Consider the following 22,911-nt stretch of genomic DNA (forward strand, 5'->3'; position numbering starts at 1 on the left):
GTTCCAGGGGAGCAATGACAGCAGCATTTCTGAGCTGTTCTTGTGTTTTCTCCCAGAACAGTCAGGGAAGGCAGACTTCGTGATCTCCATGCTAACTACCAGCCTGCCTGCTGCCAGTTCTCCCTACTTCTGCCAGTGATGACATTCAGCTTGCTCCTCCACACAGGATACAGCACTGATTCCTCATTATGTAAGGCAGTCTAGGTCAAGTGTAGGAGAGACACTGCTGGCCTGAGCAAGCTGCTGGATTGCTCCCTCAGCTTCATGGGGTCTGGAAGCTGGATCCTCATCTTTGCTACATCTTCTTGGGTGAGTATTTTTTTTCATGATTTGAATGGTTACTGTGCTGCTTTTCTATGCAGATAGCTGTCAGCCATGCTGTGAATTGCAGAGATAATTTCTTAGGTGAAACCGGCTCTGTCAGCATGATTGAATTAACACAGTAGTTCTTCTAGGTATCTCAGCTTTAAGACACTTTGCAAATAAATAAACCATAAATCGGGTTTGTTAAGAAGCATCCTTTCTAACCATATGGGGATTAGTGTTAATTTGACTGATTAAGCAGTGAATTAAATCCATTTGCTTGAAGATGGTGTGGGAAAGCATTATTGCACATTGCTATTAGCTCTGAGAGAACTGCAGTTCTTGGCTGTTGCATTTTTTTTAGCCTTGCAAATTACAAATATGCTTCTCCTATTAAACATAACAAAAGAACCAAAACTTGTATTTAATTTTCTTATACTCTATGATTACTTATTGAAGCAGCAATTAAACCCAGGATGCTATTTGCTGTGTACTGCATGAATGTGTGAATCTTTATGCTTCTGGGATATGTAAGGTGAATACTGCAGATAAAATTACGTTTAGTGATTGCTCTGCAGAATGCCAGAACAGTACATGGGAGCTAGATTTATATTAGAGGGTAGCTTTTATTCATGCATAGTGTAGAATTCAAAGACTTTTTTTTTGTATTTCAGCCCTGCTGAAAATCAGTCTGTAACAAAGGCTAGAACAGGTTTGTCCTTAATTATACATACTGGGTATTGTCAGGTGCTGGAATGCAGTAGAAGAGGCCCTGGAAAGTAACAGCATAACACTGATACTGCAGTATCATAGAAGGAATTTCAGCAAGGCTAGCTTGCTTGCTAAGGACAGCTAATAAACCTGAAAACATTTTTAGCACGTTTGGGAGATTAATTGGAATACTTGTCTTTATGTGCAGTACCTTGGACAGCAACTTTTTTGTTCTGTGGTACAGTGAGTCTCCTTCATAGGACTCAGAAATTTGTGAAAATTAATATAAAATTAAGATACATTAATGAATTAAAAAATCCTGTGAATGTATAGTAAAAAAAAATAACAAACCAAAACTGAGAGGAACTTTGGTCAGCATTGTTATCAATGCACTGCATTTAACAGCTTACTGCCAAGATTTCTTTTAATATGAACTTTAAAATAGTTGTGGTTTTATTATGTTAATGAGTGTCAAAATAGTAAATTAAGAATGCAAAATTGTTGACAATTTACAATATGGCATTGAAAAAAATTTCATGTCTAATAGGTAACTGCTCACTTTAAGTGTAAATGCCAAGGTCCCTTAAATCAAAATAAGGTTGGATATTTATATAAGTTTATGTATTAATATCAGATTAAAACTAATGTTGATGGGAAGAATGGAAGCTGGAAGCCTTTTAAATGTATTTTTCCCTCCCCATAAAAAACTAGTTGTTCTTCACATTGCTCTAGAAATAACTAACAGACTTTAATTTCAACACTTGCTCTGAAGTGAGATGGATTATTTTATCATTTTCTTATTGTCTTTGAAAGCTCTCTTTCTCTGGAAAAGAACTGCCAAGCAGTGAATTGTATTTTCATCATGGTCTTACCTTACCAGTTACTTTTTTTTGGTAATGACAGTCATATAGATCTATGTTGTCATTTATTAGATATACCAGTCTGCTGCCTTCATTAATTACATTGTGAAAGTTAGGTTCAAGAAAATGTAGCTCATTTTTGGTATCTTGATAGCACCTCTGTTGCAATGCAGCACATTACATTGTATAATATTTTATAGATACCACTTCAGACTTCAAAGTACAGAAGTATGTCTTTCAAACAAACTTAAAATAATAGCATAGTATAGGAACTTAGAACAAAACTGCTAGGTACCATGAATTATTGTAATGATGTACTTCACATTCTTTGTCTCTTGCTGCATGAAGTGTTCTAAAATAGTTACGCTATTATATATGAGTACACTGTGTTCCATCCCATTTCAAGTGTGGGTGCTTGAGGCTCAAGGAGCCTGTAAGAAATATTATCTATTCAATTAGAAGAAGAAAAAAAAGGCCTTATTGTCTTTAAATGTATAGTGGTCTTCTGGAAGTCATATTTTTATTTTTTGCATCATGGTCCATAGCAAGGCACACAGTACTTCTTAGCATAGAAAGCTGCAGACACTACAGCAGGACACAAAGTGTTAGAAGGTGGTGTTTCCCATGTGTATTCATATATCCCATATTCTGGCATGTTACTTTGGGTCTGAGAAATTGAATCTGAGCTGCTAAATATGTTTTGAACCCACTACAATGCAGGATATTTATTATTAGTGATCAGTACCTTCTCCTGGTTTTTTTTCTGTGGTTTACTGGAATTGTCCAATCCATGGCTACATCAGCAGCTTGCTTTCAGTATTCTTTACATTTCCTCAAATCACAGTATGCAGCTGGATTTTCTGGCAAATTTTTCTCTTCACTTTTTCTCTGAGCACTAGAATTTTCTGTACTGCAAAGGAGTTTCTTTGCTCTCTTTGTAGCTATGGAAATTACACTGACAAGCATGGAAACAATTCCAAAGTGTGTGAAATAAGTTATTCAGATCTCAGGTTTTATCTGTCCATTTAAGTTGAGTAGTTGAAGTGCATATTGTGATGACACACATATGCTGAATTAGTGCTAAATTGAAAAGGAAAGACTAAAAATATTAGTGTTTTAGTTTATGTCATGTAACAACTAAATGACTGTAGTAGTATAGTTGACAAGTTTCCATGTAAGTTTGGGCTCACAAATGCAGATCTTTCACTGTCTAGAACTGCCAATTTTTATTTGCATCTAGTACACAAAAAAATTCCTGATGTGACAAAAATCTATTGCTGTCGAAATGTGCTCTACCTATTCTGAAAACAGCTGTTTAGAAGCTGGTAGATGTGCTTTGTTCCTTGTGCAAAAAGTTACTCTTTTTATTCAGAGGTTTTCCTTGCTCTTCCTTGAAACTGGTTGGATGCAGTCTTCTGTGTTGCTACAGTTTGTCTCACTTTTCAGGTCCTGGGTCTCCATTATGATGTTTTCCCATCCTTAACTGCTTGGATAGCACTTCTGTGACTGCAGTACAATTGGTTTACAGGTTTAGAAAGAGAAAATGTCCCTTGAATCATGATGTTCACCAGCGTGTCTACGGAGGATCTTGGTTGGCTAATCCCCTATCTATTAGATTAATTACTCCATTAGCTGTTTTCCACACCCCCTGTAATTCACAGAATTCATTGCTAGAACACTAGAAAGAGATACTATAAAGAATCAGGGGAGATTTGTTTTAAATGTTTTGGTAAATAAAATGTACCTGTTAAACTTTAATTAAAAAGACACATATATTTTTATATTACTCTTAACACTTTATTAATTGAACATACCATTCTGCATTGTTGCTTATGTGGTTAGCTTGCCATGCATGGCTGAACATCTGAACTTCTAAGGTTAATTTTGAAGGTTTCTCTATATTGTACACAACTATGTTTGCAGCAAAAAAATGCTGAAACATAGTTGTTTGTTGCAGCAAAAATGCTGAAGGATAGAGACAAATAAACCTACATTCTCTTTTTAATTCATTTGCAGTTCATTATAAGGTCTTTTCAGAAAGAGAACTGTGCTGCAGAGGGGCACTAAAGAAGGACTTCCAGATGAATCTTTTCATGTGCTGAAGAATAATAGATTTCTAATGCCTGGTGATCACTAAGGCTCTTGAGCCAAAATCTTACTGGGCTGCTCTTCAATATTTACACAGTGTTCCTGAGGTAGGACTGGTCAAAATTTATATGAGGACACGTAAACCACAGATCCCCATTAATGCAAAGTGTCCAGGTCTGCAGAACCTGAAATCTGCAGGATTGCAAGCTCATGGCTGCACTGGAAGTGTGCCTGGCAGCTGTGTCCCCGCTGTGCGTGGCACGAGGGGCTCTCCTCAATGCCTGCTGGATGGCTGCTTCAGCCCATGCCTGTTTCCTTCTTGGGCACTCAGGGAGGGATTTGTCACCACACCTGCATGAAGAACTCCTCAAAGATTTCCAAACGGAATGCAGTGAGTATCCTGGGGGAGGAGAAGAAAGGGAGACCATGTTTTATTTACTAACTTTCCTTCTATCTTAGAATTGGCGCAGCTCTGGCTGAGAAATCGATACCTTTTTTGTTTTCTTCAGTTGTGGTGCAATATATAAAACTTTAAAAATGCAAGAATTCATGGGATATAGCTCTTTAGCCATTGGAAAGAAGTTGCTGTTGTGTTGATCAAATCTCTCTCAAACCCCATAATAGATGACAGTCTGGTTCAAGAAGCCGCCAAAGAAGTTTGGTAAGATAATCAGAAACCCTATCAATTTTCCTGATAATGTAAGCAGCTGGAGCTGAGTTTGAGCACCTAGTTATACCGTGAGCAGTGAAATTGTAGCCATGAGAAATCTGCTTGGAAAAAACAGCTTTCAGCATTCTGTTTATGATACTTGGAGATTTCTCTAAGTCAGTGGTCATATTAAGCATCTTATGCTGAACCTCTGATGGTGCTTAAAGAAGGATGTCTTAGTTCATTTGCTCCTAGTTTAGTGTTTCATTTTGTCATGTTTATTTCATTTCAAAGTGCAATATTTGAAAGGAAATGTGCCCGTAACATGTCAAGTGTGTGTCATATGACACACAAATGCAAATATGTTGCCTTTTATCCTTGTGATAAATCTATGTTTATAAACACCTGACAATTCATCATTTCCAGAAACCCTCCATGAACCAGAAAGATTTCTGGGAATGATCAGTTGGCATCAGCAATTGTATCTGAACATCTGATTAGTATTTAAAATTTTTAGGCTTCTGAGTCAGGTGTGTCACTAGTGCTACAAAGTCATTTGTCACCTGCAAATGCTCTACATGATCCCAAAGAGCTTTGCAAATATATGAAAAACACACAAATCTGCCTTTAGAATTGTACCCAAGAAAGAACCAAACAACTGAACTACCAACTGCTAATATTAAGAAAATTATATAAAGCTCTTTCTACCTGAAGATCATAGACTCAAACTGCTTTTGGGTAAAGAGGTCCTGCCTGAGCCACTTAGCAACTCTACCAGTAGTGCTAGTAGAAAAGATACATTGGAAACTGGTGGTCATGACTGCAGTGAAAGATGAAAGCATGTGAGGTCTTTGTAAATCAGAGCTCAGATGTATTCAAAGGAGACAGCTTGAATGGTTGTGGCCATTTGGTCTTGCCATTTCCATGTCACATTTTAGTATTAGTATTTGAATCTATTATGGTGTGTTTTAAGGAAATATTTAGTGTCACATGCTCGCTTGCTGTGTCCTTTTAATCACTGCAATATTTGAAGACAACATATTTTAAAATTGTGCAATTAGATTTCATTATTAGAACAATTGTTCATAATATTCTCTACTGATAAATGCTTGAAAATTAGGTGTTATATTGATAGAATTCCAAGTGCTTCTTGTGAAGGCACAAGAACCCCAGGTCACCACTGGGAGGTGGAAAAATTCTGATTCACATAGCTTGGATTCAAGCAAACTTTAAGCAATCAAAACACCATGATGCAAGAATACTAGAAAAAAAAACCCATATCAGAATATTGGAAGTGACTCTAAGGCATAAAATTCATTAGAGCTGCTTGGGGTCACTGAATCAGGGGTTAACATTAAGTGTCTGTTATAGATATGCCTCATTGCCCACAGGTATTAATTAGATTGGTATTCTTCTGTCTTTAGATGCAGAAATGGTATTGAGCCATGAAAGAAATGCAATGTTATTTTTAGCCCTCCTTCCATGCACCTTTCACCTTGGCAGTCACTGCCTCCCCCTTTCCTTTCCTGCCAGTGTGTGCCCACCCCTGCCCAGCGTGGCAGGCACTGGGGCTTTCACAAGTGTTCACTCGTGGCCATCCCCACTTTTAATTCATTGGTCAGTACAGCAAAATGAAAAATTCAGAATGCTGTCTGATTTAGCTCCAGCTGAGGCTGATCCAATGCAGATGGGGTTCATTGTGTTAGCAGTTACTGGTACTTAGGAGTCTGAATATTAAAAAGGAGCCTTTTTTTGTCTGGGTTCCAGATTTGGCTGCGCAGCTGCCATCTGGATCCAGGGGGATGTATAGAGCTGACGTGGCAGTCGTACCAGGCGCCGTGATTAGCAGTGCAGGCTGTAATGGGTGGACCCGGCGCGGGGCTCAGGCTCAGGAACCCTTTTTTTTGGTGACTGAACCCATGACTGATGAGGTTGAATCTCCCACCAGTCCTCAGTGGGCAGGTGTAAAATGAGACAGAGCACAGGTAGCATTTATCTGTGACATGTCAGAGGCTGACCTGGAAAGGTTTCTGGTGCTTTCATAAGGGGCTGAGACTAACGCAAAATATTTCCTTCACACGTTTCAGAGACAAATAATTAACTGAAAAGAAATTTAAATTACTGAAAACCTTAGCTCATTTAATACTGGATAAAGAAATCTACTTCTCAGCACTATCCCTGCCCTTTGTCCCTCCCTGAAGGAAAACGGAGTTGCAGATTTTCAGTCTCGTTTAGGTCAGGAAATCTGTAAAAAAGCGGTCTTTTACAGCGGTTCTTTGCTTTTACCGATAGATGGGGCTGTCCTTTAAGGTGATGGCTTAGTATCCTTTTTTTTTTTTTTTTTTTTCCTTTCTTTCTATCTCTACCCTCCTTTCTGTCTCTCTTTACCCTCCTCCCTTCCCCCTTCTTTTTTCTTTCCCCTGCTATTTGCTGATTTGTATTAGGTACCAGAGAGTGAGCCTCAGAACAGGAAGATGAGAACAAAGCAGAGAGGATACTGCAGAGGTCTTTTTTTTTTTCCCTTCTCAATGAGAATGCAGCAATTTATAACACTTTTTAATCTTTTGGAACCGTGAATCTAAATGCCTTTATTAGCATTTCAAGCATTCATCATCACTATCTCCTGGGTTTTTTTGGGTTTTTTTTTAAGTTTTTTTTTTTCATAATGCTTTTGAAATTCCAATTTTATCAGGTAAGGCAGGAGGATGGTAAATCCTAGACCTTAGTGCATTTATGTGAGCAGTCAGCATGGATCCCTCACCCCAACCTCCCTTCCTCTTTTTTTTTTTTTTTTTTTTTTTTTAATTAAGGAGGAATTTGGGTATTTTGCTTCAAAAATGTTTTTCAAGCTGCAGTCGGTTCTTTTTGGCATCTCAGCATTTTGTTACAAGATGTGTTTCAATGGTCCTCTAGTTTTCGGTGTTTGCCCTTTTGCTGGAGGGTGATTTTGTTTCAATTATTACATGTTTTCCCCTGAACTTTTTGGAACATAAGAGCGGTTGTATTTTTCCTTCTCATGGAAGGCATATTAAAGTCTAAAGCAAGCACTGCAGGATTGTGCAGTTTTCCTTCCCATAGAGAAGCTCTGCTTAAAGGCTAAATGCCTCACACAAATGTTTTACCAAAGGAAGAGAGGCAGCCCTCTCTTTCCTCTCTCCCTCCCTCTGCCCCTAGTCTTTCTGATCAGGTGCATTGCTGGCAGCTCTTACCTTGATTTACATACTGACCAGGACTGGCTCTAATGCTGTAGATATGGCTGGTTCATCATCTGAACCATATTGCTTTTTCAAACAGCACAAGAAATTTGCCAGGTGGACTTCAAGCTCTGTCAGCGTCTTTTCTCAAATGGATTTCTTCTCTGCTGCCTGTCTGAGGTATGTGTTTAAAACAATCCCACTGTACTAATTACCTGGGATTGGGCTGTTTGTTCAGCCCCACTTTGAGAAAGCTGTTGTTACTGACTCAGCAGTATTTGAAAAGGGGTTGGTGTTTTCTGTCCCTACTGAGAACCTCTTCAACTCTATTTTTTCCAGAAATGCTTATTTTGTGGTTATGGTGTCAGACTCCTGAGCTATATTGGCTGATGTTAGTGTTGCATTTTTGAACTGCACCTACCTTGTTTATTGTGTTTTTCATTCCTGACCAATGTGTTGATGTCAAGTACAAAAGAAAAAAGGCTGTGCTAAAAATTACTCTGAAATCTAATGCAAAACAATAACAAGATTGCTGTCAGGACTGACACCCTGATACTTTATTCTGCTGAGCCTAGTTTGTGTGATCTTGAATATTTGCTGAAGTATTTAGACACTGGGAAGCAAGTTAGAGACAAGCAGCTTCAAACTGGCTGTCCTCTGTTTGTCAGAAAGTTTTCATTATTTTGAAGGAAGTATCAAGGGGAGTGGGACAGGGAATTAGGGGAATTAAGAGCTTGCATAAGGCACAGTCTAATCAGAATGATTCTAGTGAAATTCTAGGAAAACAACAGCAATTTGCAAACCCTCTGGTACCAAAAATAAAAAAAATTTAAAATCTATGATGACTTACAGAAAAATTATATGGATAAATGTATATCAAGAAACCATATATCCTGTCAGCTGTCTGAGACAGTACTTTATATAGGGGCAAGGGTAGTTTATTATTGATCACTGAAACCTTTGTTGAAATTATCATATAAAAGCCTAAACTTGCTTTGAAGTTTCAGAAGTTGTAATCATCAACAGCTGAGAAGTTAAAATTAATTATAGATTCTTTTATTCTTAAAATGAAGAAGGCCATGAGCTAGAAGACCTTCACAGTATTTATGAATATGCATTCAATGCACTACCCAATGCCAGGACAACTGGCTGTTGTTGACTTTTAAGGATGGCAGTAGTGCTGCTGTCCGCATTCACTGCATCCTTCCAGCATGTGAATTCTAATTCCAGAGTTTTGTACATTCATGACAGAACACACCATATTTAACGGGCAAATCTGCATAGCTTAGCATTGAATTTTGTCCTTTAAATGATATTTTACAAATCCTTCTCTATCATTTTGGCTACTGCTAATTGGAGAACTGAGATTAACTAAGTGTGAGTGTTCTCTACCCTTAGTTATGAGAAATAGTCTGTTAATAATCAGGAGAAGTGAGTACTTTGCAAATTCTTTTGAGAAGTGGCAGAAATCTTGATCTTAGTTTCTGTGTGCATTTAGAACTGTGACACTCTTGTGGATTAATTTCTTTTCCTTCATTTTATTCATTTTCTGAACTCCAGTCCCAGCTCATCTGTGGGAAAACATATTTTGTCTTTTGGCTAAATATAATGAAGAGAATTATGGATTGTTTTCCAGTAACAGAAACATATTCTGCCTTATTTTTCCTCATTGATAACAGCTTATGTAGGTGGGAGGCAGTGGGATTCCTCAAGAGTCCTGTATTTGACCTGTAGACTTCCTATTGGTGCCAAAATGACTACAGCAGAAGAAAAACCAAATGAAAAATTGAACAATATTTATTCACACTTCTAAACTAAGACAACCACTGTTATGGAGACAGTATGACATAGTAGAGAAGGAGTACCATTAAGGAATACCATTAGGCTTTTTTTAGCATAATACTTAACAGCAGTTAAGAGATCACATTGCTATAAGAGAAAAAAAAATCCCTAAAGCTGAACTATTCTAAAATGTGGGGAAAAAATAAATTTGAACCATTAAAATCTAAAGCTGTTATTTCTGACTGAACATAGTATTGTAGGGAGATGGGCAATATCATGCAAATTCTCCAGATTTTTTTTCCAAAGCTCAATAATTCTGGTATGTTACTTCCATTTTTCTAGTCTTAGGCTTATTTTTTGTAGATTTCTATCCATAAAAAGACATAGAAGTTGGATGAAAACAACTGAAAATTTGGTATGAGTGAAGAAATTAATTAAATAGCAAATGTGGACATAGAAATCAGCACTCTTTCCATACTGGGGTTAGTCCAATTTCTGTAAAACATGCCAGTCTCTTTTTATTCAATATGAGTTATATTTGTTGAAAGAATCACTATGATGTTTTACTAAATACACGGGTGTTCAGTGTTTTTAGGATTGCTGTCTTTTACTGATTATTGAGTCATTATTTCTGTCTGTTCCATTTTCACCAGTGTGTGGTGATTTCAGGTCCCCTTTTGTACTCTTCTGAAATTCTGTTTAGCTCTGAAAAAAAAACCTGATTTTATTTTGCACTTGTTAAGAAAATCTGGGTTGAAACCTTCCCTGCCATATTAAATATAATTTGAAAATCCACAATTCTGATTCATCCACCCTGTTATTTATTGTTGTAATTTATCAGCCCCAGAAGTTCTCTCTCTCCTTCCTCTTTCTGCTATGAAATTCTCATTATGTTGCATTTTCAGAACCCAAGTTTCCATTGCTTTCTGTCTCAGCAGTATCTAGTGGATCTCTAGCCATCCTTCCAGTGCTCCATTTTAAAGTGTTTCCATCCCTTTTTTAATTAATTTCCACTTTTTTCCAGAAGTCTCTGAGAAAAGGACAAAACCCATATTTTTAGTCTCAGAAACACCCAGCTCAGTTTGAGCTTCCAAGCTCTATCCCTTCTAATTCCCTCTCTTTGTAATTTATTTCAGTAGTTTGTAAACATGCAGACTGATCTTAATCTTTCTCTTAATTCTTCAAAAAATGGTCCAATTTGCTTCTAGAATTGTAACACAAATCAAACAAACTGATGATCTCCTCCTGGTAAAACAAAGCAAAACCAAACAAAACCTCAAATCCTGTCAAGGTCAGAAATAAAAGTTTAGGAGTAAATGAAGTGGCTTTTGTGTGACTCAATTATTTAATAACTCAAATAATGGCATTGGTCAAAGAAGACAAATCAAAGTAGCAAGTACAGTGCTGTTACCAGGTGTTGTTCCCTTCAGAGTGAGAGCATTAATTTTTTTGATTTGAAGCGTTTGACTTCTTTGTTTAAAATTATTGCTGGATTTATCTGTTAAGAGGAAATGGTGCTGGAGGTATTTCTGAATGCAGATAATAGGTGCTCCTATCAGGAATGTCTCAGCAGGGCTCTGTAAGTAGCTTTGCAGGATCCCTGGAGTAAGTCCACACATGGGAACAGAAGTGAAGTGGCTGGTGGAGCATAGAAGCTGAATGCTGAAGATGATTTGTGCTCTCTCTGTTCAGAGTGGGTGGGACAGGAAGTGAAGATTAAAGAAATGGGCTCACCCAGATGAGATATGAGAACCAACTTTGTACTAAAGCAGATAGTGGAGAGCTGTAATAGAATGTCAGAAGAATCTGTGAAATTTGTCCTGAAGGTCTGTAGGAAGAGGTTAAATGAAACATCTGTTGGAAAATAGGTATAGCAGTCTTGCCTTGGGCAGCGAGATGAACTAGGTGGCCTCTGATCTCTTTTTTCCAACCCAGTTTTTCTGTGAGTCTACAAAAAGAAGTAGATATCTGAGATATAATAGGCAGTGTGCAATAAATTATATAGGGTCCAAAATAGACCCACTAAAAGCTATCTTCACTAGGATTGCATAAAAGCATACGAACATCCCCTGAAAATGTTTATTCTATGGTATAAGCACTCTGCAATGCTTCAAATGTACCAAGAAAGAGCAGAAAATGTGTCCTTAAAAGTTATTTAATTTCTTAGTGTTTCTTTTAGATTACATAGTCTTTACTAGTGAACTAGCAAGTGTGTGAATACAAGGGGTAGAAAAAGGATATTTGCAAATCTGATCAAATTTCCATACTGTCTGGAGAATAGTACACATTTAATTAAAAAGATTTTTCAATTGATAGTTTTTCTTTATAGAAAGAACTAGGACACTTCTGACTCTGATTAAATAAAGTGAGTGTACCAGAGCCATTTCAAAGTTCTATTTTTAATGTTCATATTCAGTGTTTTTCACAGCTGAGAAACCTAGTCTGATACATTTATTTTCTAAAATGAAACATAAATAATGCTATGTATGTATATATATATCACTTAAAATGTGCAGTGATGGATAGAGACAGAGAACTGTTCAGAATTCCATACTGGGTACATTAACAATGCTTAATTGAAAAAGAAGTTATACAACAAATTAATATATTTTTCTTAAACAGGAACTGTGTGATCCAAGCATAATCTAGAAACCCTGCATCTGAGTATTTTTGCCTTCAGTTCAATTTATTTTTTCTGTACACACACTGGGGGGATAAACCAGAAAGGATGATGCTTTATTATGTTTTCATAACTTCATATTGCCTCAGAACTAAATACTGCAAAATCAACTACTCTGAATTAATGAAGCATCTGATCTGAAAGAAAAATTTTTTCTCCAAGAAAAATTATCTATGTATTACAATGTATTTTTTCTTACTCCTTTTGGCTCAGTCTAAGACCAGGACTAGCTGGCACTGGGCTGGCCTGTGCCTGCACAGGTCTGGTGTTCACCACTGCAGTGGCTGTTGCACCCTGTCAGCAGGGTACTGCTGGGGGGGCGACTCCTGAGGGGTGCTCCCAAACTCCTTGGGAAACTGCTAGCAGGGAAACTACTGAGAATTGCATCAGGATCAGCTCCTTTTAGCAAGACAGGGGATTGTGTCCCCAGATCCAGGAGTATTTCTTACCACTGATTAATTGGCTTCTAAGCTATGGAGGAAACAAAATAAATATTGTCTATATAAATATATAGAATGAAAAATGAATATGGCTACCTAGGAAGAGTTAATTAAATTTTCATGAGCAGATTTTTTTTTTTTTTTAGATTATGGTTTTAGAATAAGCTAAATAAATCCACAAACTAGTACAACATGTTAATTGAATAGATACAAAATGTTGCAACTTCTGAATTAACAATTGCAAAGGAAGTAGTATAATACTGTCTTGAGTGTCCTTTAGAAACAGTTAATAGTTGGAAAAAAAGAAATCTGAAATATATATCTTCTTTTTCTTCCATTAAACTCAATGTTATGGAGAGGCACACCTTCAGAGAGATTCTTTATTGTAGTGTGGAAGATTGCTAATAAATAGTTACAGGAAATGCAAAACCCATTTAGAAAGCATCTTGTGAAATGAGATACCAAACTGGACTTGAGTGAAACAAAACAATTTTTTTTTAATAATTCTGAATATTTATATGGAAACCAGTGTACATGAATCATTAAAAATGCATTACTATTTATTTAAAGGTAGACTAAAGTGGTTTTGTTTAATGAATGATGAATATGATATATATAGGGTCAGAGAAAAGAAACATGTATGGAATATACTTAAAATGTGCTGAAAAATAGTATACTCTATAGCACTGTTTCTGGAACTGTGGAGTTATGTAAAATTCTGTTTTCTAGGCACACCCAGATTAAGAAAGCTTGTCAGATATTATTTCAGGTTATTGCTGTCTGCTTTTTGATGGCAAGTATAAAATTGCCTGCAACATTTTATAGAAGCAGAATTTCCACCCACCTGAGCTACATATCTGAGAAAATTTTGCAAAATGTCTTTACTCTAACATAGCAGCAGATCTCCAGAAGTGCCTTCCCTCCTCAACCTTTATGAGCCTATAATACAAAACCACATCCTAAGAGTGCTGGATGGAGGCTGTCACCAGCCTGCCCATTTCTAATAAGGAACAGCTGTGAGCCAAGGACAAAAAATGAGAATGTAAATATAATTTATAAAATACATGAGGTCTATATTAAATATATACCTATATAAATATAAACCCATTTCTTTTAATAGAAAGATGTATTAGAAAATTTGGAAATGCTAATGTAGGTATAATGGTGCATTGTGAGGTATGAGGAGTGTACCTGCTCTGAATTGTCATATTTCGTGGCTGGGACAGAGAGTAGACAGAAGTTTTCAGCTTGACTGATATAGATGTGCAAGGAGACAAGGAAAAAAGTCTTAATTACTATGGAGGACCTTTGAAATAGAAATCAAGCTGAAGATTACTTTTATTCAGACAGTATTTTAAGGCTTTTTTTTAGAAATCATTTTTGAAACTCTTTTCTTGTACGACTGGTGCTACCACTGTGTTTGCCACGCAGCCCCTGTCCAGCCCAGAGAGAAGCGCTGTCTCCTGTGCTCTGCCAGCAGCAGCATCTGCCCAGGGCATCGCTGCCACCAGCTGGCACTGCCCAGCAGCTTGGAAGGGCACACACATTCTGGGTGAGATCTTTAAAAACTGGTGGATGCTGTAGGTAGTGCTAATCCTAAGGATTCTTCCAGTTCCTGGGAAGCCTGTGCTGCAGCCTGGTGAGCTCTGCTCTCTCTCAGGCAGTGCAGCTGGTGGTTTGCTGTGGGTTACGTGCTGTCCAGCTGCTGCACAGCCTGCCTGCCAGTCTGGCACTTGTGGGCATTGATCTCAGACTTGCCCTCTGCTTTCCCCTCAAGCAGGTTTCTGAGAAGTCTAAGTTCAGACTACTACTGAACCAGCACTAAATAATATTTAATGGTTCTGCTGAGAGAAACAAAAATGCTTACTGCCAAAGAGTAGAGAGTGATAAAATATGAGATTTGCTAGCAAGAGAAAGCAAAGTAGCTGGTACAATACCTGCTCTTCTGTCTGCATGCCTAATTCCTAGACAATAACAATGAGTTTTGGGGGAAGAGAAAAAAATAAAGGCCGAGGAAATCCAAATCAATTTTTTAAAATGCAGGGGAGTAGTAGCAACCAAATTTTATTTTTAAAAGCTATTTCTTTGTTTCAAAGCAATCTGTCTTCAGGACAGTAAGCTCTATTTAACTTTCTAATAGTGTTTTACCCAAAATTTCCTCTCCCTTTTCCTTTTATTGTACATGATATTTCTCTGCAAGTCTTAGCAGTGGCAATTATTTCTCAGGGTTGTATGCTTTGCAGAATTCTGAAATGCAGGAAACTGGTCAGTTTAGGGAAGAGGGTTTTTTTCCTCCTGTGATTAAAGTAAGATTGACTATGATATTAAGGCTGAAATTTCATATGATACGTCTAAGCTTATATATTTTAGTGCTGAGGCAAAAAATACAATGCCTCCATGCAGAGTGACAAGAATTTTATATTGACATTTGTGTGAATTCTTGATTACTTAGCACTTTGGAAAAGGATGGCTTATGCCTTAAGCTGTCTGTTCAGATAAGTTTCAGATAGGAAATATGAGCCATTTTCTCTCTTTCATATGAGAAGAGATTGTGAAGATGGCTAAATAATGGCTGGGGGCAGTGCAACTGTGATTAGCAGTATTCTGAAGTGAAGTCCACAAAGTAAGCTGTTTCTCTTTAGAGATCTGCAGGTCTGTGCTTCTCTGTGTAATGCTTTTAATTCAAGTGGCTTTACTGAAGCAGTATTTTTTAACTGCTTTGGGGGATTACAAGAAGACAGATTTCAGATTTTCGGAGACATTCATGTGTCATCCCTGTTAAAATTCCATATTGCAGTGTTGTAGGGTGTAGTTTCAGGAACTTTGTTATTAAAAAACTCCTGCTCTCTGGCTGTGCCAGACTCAATTCTGTGCCCATTCTTTCATATTGCTCATCTGAAATATGCACTCTTGAATTTTGACACTTCTTAACATCCAGGTTCTTACCTGCAAATTATTCTATTTCAATTTGTGGCCAGCATTGTGGGTTGCCTTGGAATGATGTACAGGAACTTTTGGATGTCTATAGTAGGCAGGAGTTCAGACATGGAATGTAGGATCTCAGTCTGAATGTGCTATTCAAACGCAGAGAGGGAGGGAGTTGCTGCTCCAGCCATGATATTTGAATGAGATTTGAAAGTATACTGTCTCCCAACCTAAGTATAAGGAAAAATGCTCAGAGGGAAAGAAGACCTTTAAGGTGATGAAGTAGTTTTGGTGGCTGAGCAGCCAAACCACTGAAGAGCTTTGGAAGGTATCTTGAAAAAGAAGAGGTTAAAAGGAACATAAGCAAAATGAGGGATCTTTACAGATATTTGTATCTCCTACATATGACTGGAAATCTTCAAAATTACAGTGTTGATGTAAATTGAAATTTTAAACAATGGAGTTAACATCTGAAAAATGAAATTTGAGATAATGAAGAAAGGCTGCTAAGGGCCTCTGAGAGGCAACCAGTCGTTTGCTTTCTGAGAATCTATACAGGATGATGGAGCCCAAGAAACTAGCTAGAAAATAATTCTGAATACGAGCAGCACTTTTTGACAAGGGCAAAGAAACTTTCCTGGTTTTTTGTAAGAGTGATGGAAAACAGACCTTTGGTTTGTATGGCAGCAGGAGGAGTATAGTATGATTTATAGTTTGGCTCCAAAACTTAGACAAGGACATTTGACACATATAAGAGTCAGATTCATTATGACTGCTAGTAGCACAGGCTCCACTAACCTCAGCAGCCCTTAGGCTTGGTTGCCTTTTGTGTGCTGAGCTGCTGTGGTAAGCACTCATAGTTTGGGATGAATCACTCCATCTAGAAATTGAAGACATTTTCACCAGCAATGGCAGCAGAGGGAAGTCTGAAGTAATTAAAACTTGGACTACATATAGGATAAATAGGATGACTCTGAAAGAAGTTTGGAGACTAAAATAGCTGCAGCTATCCATTTTTCCCACTTTCAGCAGGGTTCATGTGGTTTGGACAGCTCTGATGCTATTCTGAAAAGGTAAACTTCACAGGTGTGTAAATCCATTTACCTGCAGAGTAAACATGGCTGTCTGTTGAGGGCACAAAATCAAAAGTAACTCAAGTGGGGCTTTGCTAGAAAAGCTCAGACATCTGCAGATTTGGAGCTTTGAAAGCATACTGTCTCCCAAGTCTGGAAGAACTGCCTGTAAAAGGCAGTACAGGCAGGTTCACGTTGCCTCAAGAGCTGCTTGTGACAGAATACAGTTTTGGCTGCACTCTGTCAAATATAGTATAGATGTAGCCTGAGCAAAACTGGTAGTAAAACAGAATATTAACATTTCATATTGCTGCTGATAAATCTATGTGCTCATGTTCCAAAACAAACATCTTAAGATTTTATTATATAATATATTGCACTTTTTCACTGAGGTCCTTTCTTCTTAGGGGACACAGTCACTAAGGGGATAGTCTTTTTAGGGTGCCTAATCACAGTCTTAACACTTTCGCCGCCTGTTATGGATCACATCATGGTGTTTGCACTGAAAAATTGCCTTTTGCTTTGCACTCTTACTTGACTTTAACTATCTTTTACAGTGGTAACAATTTTTATCTTGACCTTAGCGGCGTTTGGAATATTTTAGATACATGCACTGCTTCCCACTTGCTGGCTTGCTTCAAGCTTCTGTGGTCAACATGTAATTCCCCCAAGAATTCCCTCATCACTGAGCCACAGCAAGCCTAACTTCACAACTACATTACTGCAAACCCAGCCTTGATGCCATCCAGCCCAAAACACTCCCAAAACACTCAGCCTGGCTGCCTGGGAAGGCTCAGACAGGCATGGAGGGAGGGAGCTTGCATCTCACTCTTTAGGGTCCACTTAAGGACCATGTTAAGCTCATGTCCTCCATGGGTTTGCCAGAAAGACAAAAAGACTTCATGGAGGGAAAAAAAGTCTGAGCAAGAAAAGTAAGAGAGGAAGGGAGAACAAAAATTTTCATGACATTTTCATACTTCCTGATGAAATTTTAAATATAGAGAAAACAAGAAATTTTAAGAGTAATAAATATGGAAAACTACATAAATGGATGTAACAAACCAGCTCCTACTCAAAATTGCTAAATACTGAAAATTATTCTGTATTTATACTTTTCATAGGCTCTTTCCTCAAAGTCAAATTAAAAGCTGTTTGATGTCATTTCCACCTGTGATATTAAGTCCCCAATTTGTCCTTGACTCACAATGAATGAAACACGAATATTTTTAAGCTTCTTAACTGTGCATGTTTCCCTCAGATTTAAATGTCCTTCGATTCATTAGAGCCATGACCCCACAAATTACATTGATCTCTTCTCTGACAGTGTTCACTGTTGACATACTAAAGACAAGTTCTGCATACCTGGATATTCTTATCTTTATGTATCTTCCATTGTTGTGCTCAAGTGCATTGAGAAATGGTTTTTGAAAAAGGAAGTTTCCTACTTTCGTTTCTCACTGTAAGCTTATTTATACAAATGCTTCTAGATTGTACATACAGTATGTGCAGAAACATTGTTCAGCTCTCAGTGTGGTAGGAAATGGTGCCCTGTCTTCAGAGGCATTGATCAGACAAGAAATGTGACGTGCTGAGGAGTGAATCTCCTAATTTTTCTCAGCTGGGTGTATTGTAAATCAACACCTAACTCCGGGAGGTTGAGTGGCTGAAGCTTTCTCTCATCTGGTAGGGTTAGAACTAACTTTCACACTGGTCTGCTATTAGTGGAGTAAAGAGTTATGGGGAACTATTACTAATTTATAATTTATCCTTAAACTATTTAAGATGTTGCCCTGGACACCCAGTGCCAAGATACCAGAAGGCATTGCAACTCACTCTTATATACTAAAAATTATTAATTAGAAAAAACATTGCAAAACACTTTAATCTCTAATGCAACATTAAAACCAACAATTTAGAACAGCAATAAACAGTTTCAATCACAAATGCAAGTGTATTTTCAATTAAATAAAAAAACAAAAGTGTTGGTTTTGAATGAGAATAGCTGAAAGTATTTTAATCACCTATCACAAATCCTACAAAATGGGAAATCTGGTATTTTTCAATCAGAAAAATTGAGACTGAAACAGGTATTATTTGTTGACATTTTTTGCTGTGGTCTTCAGTTTACCATGTTGATTCTCCTACTAGAGTTCTCATCTTACAGGTGGAGCCACATGAACAGATTCACATTATACAGACCTAGTAATCTATCAGTTTGAATTCAAGGTGGAATACAAGATAGAAAACTTTATTAAATACTTTATTGCTTCATTATCTTCATTAATGTCATTTGTGTACATTTGGTGGGCACCAAGTGATATTTATAAAAACGACAAATCTCAAACCTTTTTTCTTTTTTATATTTCTGTACCTGTATTTGAGAAATAATCACTAAATGTGCACTACAATTCCATGTTTAACCACATAGCTTAATACTGTATTGATATTTGTATTTGTATTTGATAAAGTAAATGTTGCTTGCTTTTAGCAGATTATCTGATTGTCAGAAAACTACCAGACAGTGGCTCAGAATTTGAATGACTGGATATTTTGCTTCAAAAATTGTTATCATTTATGCTCTTTAGAAGTATATATCAATATTTCAGATATTTCTAATGAACGGTTTTCCATTTTTGAATAACAGATGGTATCTTGTGATATTATCTTAGTTTCACATTTTGTCTGTTTTCTCAGTATACTTTATACCATTAAATTAATTCATTTTCAAGTGTTCTGGGCTGCTAAATATTTGAAGTTCCTGCACATAATGTATTCTTATTTATTTTAAAGAAGCATATTTCTTTAATTGTTTCTCTTGACAAATCATAGGATTTAAAAAATTCCCAAAGTTTCAATAGCACTTGATTTCTTCGCCTATAATTGTATTGCTCTTGGCTTTTGACTGGATTATTTATTATATCTTTACACTTCCATCAAAAATCAACTTAACATCCTGAACATTTATTAGACCATAAAATATTAAATGACTGGAAGATCACCAGCACCTCAAAAGACAAAAAAAACCTTGAAATCTTTGCTTTTAAGTGAAAGTCTGTGTGGCTAACAGTCTTCACTCAATGGCTTTCAAACTGCTGCTTCTGCAGAATTACTAATTCCCAGGTCCTGCCTTTCTTTGCAAATCTGAAGCTTTTTCCAATAACACATTGCTCAAAGGATGGTGTAGAGGTAGCAGATGTTTCTGCTGCTGCTTGTAGTTAACCATTTAATAGCAATAAACATTTTGTTTTTTTCTAGGAGTTTTCCAGATTGTTTCCCCTTTATGCAACTGAAAATACTGAGTGCCATGTAGGAGCTTTTTAGATCTTAAAACAAGCTAAATATCTAATATTCAATAGAGTAAATGAGCTCTGCAACTATACTACCTGCAGGGGACAAGGTGCCAGGGCTTGAGTATTGTCATGTCTCTAGTCCACATCATGTACAGACATGCCTGGACACAAGGCTGGGACATTGTGGCCTCATGAGTGTCCACTGAATGAAAACTTTCCAAAATTACATTGGACTATCATTGTTAATTCAAAATTGGTTAAAAATTAGTTCAAACCTAATCAGGATATAGGTGAGAGTTATTTACTTGTTTATTTTTGACCAGGTCTGTGTTTTGGAAGAAGTTTCTTTACAGCAGTGATGTAAATTTTTAAAATTTTATTTTTATTTTTAAAACTATTTGAAAATATATAAAATAGTTTTTGAAGTGAACTAAAATTGTATCTGTAAGAATAGATACTAATTATGCTACTTTAAAGTAAAATTGCCAATCTGGGAATAAGCCATTTCTCACATATTATTAGGTAATTATTAAGTTCAAAGAAGCTTACTAGGAAACACCAGAATACTCTTACTTTTGGTACAAGTGGTTTGTGTGTTCAGAATCACAAAATGCAGAGGGACATGAGGGGAGAGCTGCAGAGGAGTTGCCTTAGCAGGATCAGAAGATTCCAGTGACCAAGGTGCAGGGCCTTGCCCACAAAAACCGAAACGCAAATGTTGTGCATTTACAGACTTGTGTTACCTGCTGCATGGCATTAGCTTATAGAGTACCAATTCATTTGGAAAACACTTAATTCACATGTAGTGTACTTGTTGCATTTCATAAAACCTGAGACAGACTGAGAGCTGCAGAAGGGATTGAGGCCACAGAGCCATCCCAAAGTCGTGCAGTGGCAGTAGAGCTTCCTAGGCTGAAGAGTTCCTTTGTGGTTTAAGCATCTCCCATTCCTTGAGCACTCTCCTCTTTCACAGACAGTCTGTGAGATGGATTCCTCCTTTGGGTGCTGCAGTGCAGTAGCAGCAGGTGATACCCAGCTCCTGACACAGGGTGCTGGGGCTGCTACTGCCTCCTCTCTGCATGGACATGTCCTGGGGCATGCTTTGAGTGCAAAGGGTGTAAAAGCAAAGGGATAAAGTTTCAGAAGTTGCTTTCATATGGTGTCTGGACTTCTGTGCTGTATGAAAAGTACACATTTCTACAATTTGGGGTGTTTATTACTTCTCAGTGGCCCCATCACTGTGCATGAAAAGCAGACATGCTTTTTGTTTCCTTAATTATAATTGATTTTTTTTCCCTGCGGTCTTGTGTGTTAAACATGTTCCTGTTGTTCCTGCATCTGCTTCCTTGACCCAGGAAAACCTCAAGAATGAAATCTGTGCTTGCTAAATTTGTTAGAAAGTAAATAATTTTTGTCATTATGTCTTTCAGGCTTCTGGCCTTTCCACTGATCATATGAGACAGCAAGTACCTGAATGCTGTTAATGGGCTCAGGCAACGCACTAATATGAGTATGGCAATGTCTTTGGGTTTGTTAGCTCTGCAAATTTTGCATCATTCTAGGGTATGGAGCAATCTGTTTTCCATCAACTTTTCTTTCCTTCCCAAGTGTGGCAATATGCCAAGACCAGAACTTAAATCTTGTCTTAAATTCAATTTTAGCTTAATATCAAATGAATCAGTAGTATTATGTAATGTACACTGCATAGCCTACATGGCTTTGTTTGTTTTTTTAACTGGAGAAAGATGCTGCTATGTTTGCTAAGGTAAATATAAACAGATGTTTAAGAAACAGATGTTTAAGAAAATTAAACTTGAGTTAGTAATGTAGATTGTCAGTAAAAGGAGTCAGTGCTCAGATCAAATGAAGGAAAGCAGAAAGATTGCTTCTCTGTGCTGCAGTCATTTGCTGCACAAGATATGCTGCAGGAACAAAGCAAGCAGAGAATCCATTCAGCTTGGTAGCAGTCCAGTAGTTCTAAGCTATTAAATGCATTTGCTCAAATGGAGTAGTAATGCAGCTGCATTATGACTTGTCCCATTAAAATATTTTCTTTCTTTCTATGAAACTTCATAATTAATTTTGGTTTTTTCAGCTTTCTAAAATAGAAAAGATTTGTTTACAGTTAATTAGACTTGGAATTAGACTAGCAAAGCAGTAAGCCGAAGTAAGCTATTTCTTTTAAATTTAAAGCCAAGCTTACATTTTGGTTTAGAGATACATTAGTTGAATTTAAAAATATGCTGGGAATAGCAATTTCAACAATGCATACATATATATAACTAATAGAGCTGGATAATATACTGTGTCTCCATCGTATGATTTTCTAATTTCTTCTAAACAAGACACAAGAACAGGACTGAAAATCTAGGTGTTAGTGGGAGAAAAGGTAGTAGCAAACAGCTCACAGGGAACACCCTGATTTTACCAGCATGAGGGTTTTGCTGGCTGGTTGTCTTGCTGGGGAAGGCTGGCTTATTTTACTTTGCTTTAAGTTTTTTCAAAACTTATGCTTGTATTTTCTTCCTGAGTTAAAGAAATTGGTTGTGAGTGAACACTAGAACTAAACCCTGTTTTCCTGTTTTTTCTTCTCAGTTAATCTCTGGTGATTTTCAACTGACTTTTCTCAAGTGAATTTACTAGGCATAATAGAGAAATAGTTCTAGGAGCAGGGATCAGAAGTCATGATCACCTTCCCAAATCAAAGCTTACCTTTAAGATGCCAATTCCATGTTTTCTTACACGCCTTCTTTCTATCCCATTAATCTTGAATTAGCACAATAAGCTAAGCAATTGTACAACAGTGTGGGTATCAGAGACACGAGCTGCATTTCCTATCCCTGTCTGTTCTGCTTTCTGGCTGTTGGGCAGCCCACACTGAGCACTGAACTGCCTTCCTGAATCACACAGCTACCC

At 37.2% G+C, this 22,911-nt stretch overlaps 1 protein-coding gene across 1 annotated transcript in view; it reads left to right on the plus strand.

Moving 5' to 3' along the window:
• The first annotated feature begins 250 nt into the window (after positions 1 to 250).
• Positions 251 to 22,911, plus strand: part of LOC128790580 (sodium channel protein type 1 subunit alpha-like) — a 92,439-nt gene continuing 69,778 nt past the window's right edge. The window contains exon 1 of the mRNA XM_053947446.1: positions 251 to 309. The gene's annotated coding sequence lies outside the window, so the exon portion shown is untranslated. The remainder of the gene's footprint in view (positions 310 to 22,911) is intronic.

Source organism: Vidua chalybeata, chromosome 7 (genome assembly GCF_026979565.1).
Source record: "Vidua chalybeata isolate OUT-0048 chromosome 7, bVidCha1 merged haplotype, whole genome shotgun sequence".
NCBI classification, from domain to species: Eukaryota; Metazoa; Chordata; class Aves; order Passeriformes; family Viduidae; genus Vidua; species Vidua chalybeata.